Genomic DNA, 2,334 nt, shown 5'->3' with positions numbered 1-2,334 from the left:
CCCCCCCCCCCCCCCCGCTCACCGATGGTCCTCAGCACCCGGTAGTGAGCACTGAAGAGCTCCTTGTCTGAGGAACTGGCCTCAAAGCCCTGCCGAGACCTGGCCTCTCTACCCTGGCTAGTCATCCTACACAGCACCCTAGCGATGCTGACCAGGGAGAAAATTAATGAACAAAGAAAGAAAACAAAACCAAAGATTATCAAATATAACAAGTAGAACAAAATACAATGAAACAAAATAGAAAAAAATAGAATGAAATGTTACAAAGTATAAAATACAATGAATGGAATAAAATATATAATATATAATAAAGCAATAAGATGTCAACGATCTACAACAATAGCTATAATGAACTAAATAAATGAATATAAAATGTGACTACTATCTAACAAATATAATATAAACAAAATCTAATACGTAAATATAGAAGGAATAAATTTAGAATAATAATAATGAAAAACACCTAAATACTAATTTAAAACAAGGAAAATGAAAATAGAAGCAAAAATGTTAAGTTAAAGAAAAAAATAAACTAAAAAGAGAAACAAAAAACAAACTAAATAACAGTAAAAATGTAAAAAAAGTAAAAAATGAAAATTAAAGGAAATAATATATAAAGAAAATAATTACAACTAAAACAACAAACAGGAAAATAAAAAAGGCAAAACAACAAACCCAAAGTCTAAATGCCAAAGCCAAATAACAATCCAAATGCACAAACCCAAAAATCAAAGCCAAATCAACACACAAAACCCAGAAACCCAACAAATCACCATACAGCCAACCAACTGAACTCCAACCTCCCAACAACTTACAAGAGTCCACCAGGGGTAGGGGGTGAAGTGTGGAAGGGATGGATGGGGAAACAAAGGAGGAGGTAACAGTGCTTGATAAGAAATGCACTCAGTCTCTTGGCCATGTAATTGTAACCCCTCTATATGGTATTTTCACAATAATAATAAAAAGAAATAATAGACATTTAAGGAGATTGACACACTTATTACCTTGATGCGATTAAACAGATGTCATCAACCTTCAGTTTAAAAATAAAAATTTGAAATGAAACGAAAACAAAAAACAAAAAAATAGTCCACCAGTCACCACTCTCTATATATACCAAGTAAGAGTTACCTCACAATGTCCTCTATGATGTCACAGCAGCCGAGGGCCCCGCCCATCTGGGCATAGTCCCCTGTGACCATCCCAGTTCCTGGCCTTCAGGATGCTTCGTAGATGTGTGTGCCTGCACTGGCTTTGCCCTCAGGACCTGGGCACTGTCTCTTGGCTTTTACACTCAAAGCTGGTGCCCTTCTAGTTGGGCCACAGCCCACATTCTATCTTCTTGGTGGTTCATGGGAGATTATGGACTCAGGGATTTCCAGTCCAGGTTGCCTTTGAATTGGCGTCCTTGCATGCCAGCCTCCTGCTTAGCTAAAATGACAGGCATTATTAACCTTAGGCTTGCAAGACACTTTGAGTTAATCATAATGTAAGTATAGCACAAGTTTTCGTAGATGGTTATTTAGATTGATAATATTTCTCTCAATTGCAATCTAGTCAGAGTATGGTTGCTCATGTCTGTAACCCTGGCTCCCTAAAGTTAGAATTGGGAAGATTGCAGCTTGAAGCCAGCATGGGCAAAATAGTCCATGAGAGTTCATGGCAAGGGAAGAAGCCAGCAGCGCGGTGCATGCCTCATCCCAGCTAAGGTGGCAAATGGACAATGAGATGGGATTCAGGCTCTGCCTGCAAGAAAAGCAAGTCCCTTTCTCAAAACTCACCAGCACAGATTTAAATGTCTGGAAGCTGGATTCAGTGTCAGAGGGTCAGTCTAAAGCCAGCTACTTCACCAAAACACAAACCTGCCCTATTCTTCATCACCCTTTTTGTTTCTGCTTCAATATTACCATTACCTTTATTTAGAATGACCACAGGAAGGCTACTCTGAACACATTATTTTTTCATTAAATTCAGATGAGGGTCAAACATCAGTTTGATATGACATTTAGAACATACAGGTTCATTATGAACATTTATCTATGTAGCTGACCCAAAGATGACCTTCAGGATTTCATAGAAGCATATTATTAATTTCTTCATCAAAAACAAGGGAGGCCAGATAGATGTAGCTGAATATATTCAGCCTTGAACAAACTAATTACCAAACCCCAAATCTTGTCAACAGTAACCTGTCCGGCATATGGGTCCTTCAGAAATGAATGGTGACAAAACTTTCAGACATGAAGCTTGAGGAATTTAATTTACCTACAGATCTTCCCTGAAAAAGTGGCTTTTTCATGGTCAAGTTCAACTTCCTTAGAATTATTCCTTAGA

The 2,334-nt window shown here is 38.0% G+C and overlaps 1 protein-coding gene across 1 annotated transcript in view; it reads left to right on the top strand.

Annotated features, from left to right (window-relative positions):
* Armc10 (armadillo repeat containing 10) overlaps positions 1-2,334 on the top strand; it is a 24,332-nt gene that overhangs the window by 4,691 nt on the left and 17,307 nt on the right. The window lies entirely within an intron of this gene.

This window comes from Dipodomys ordii, unplaced genomic scaffold, assembly GCF_000151885.1.
Source record: "Dipodomys ordii isolate 6190 unplaced genomic scaffold, Dord_2.0 Scaffold207, whole genome shotgun sequence".
Taxonomy (NCBI): domain Eukaryota; kingdom Metazoa; phylum Chordata; class Mammalia; order Rodentia; family Heteromyidae; genus Dipodomys; species Dipodomys ordii.
Note: the sequence above shows the minus strand (reverse complement) of the source record. Positions and strands in the feature narration are given on the sequence as shown.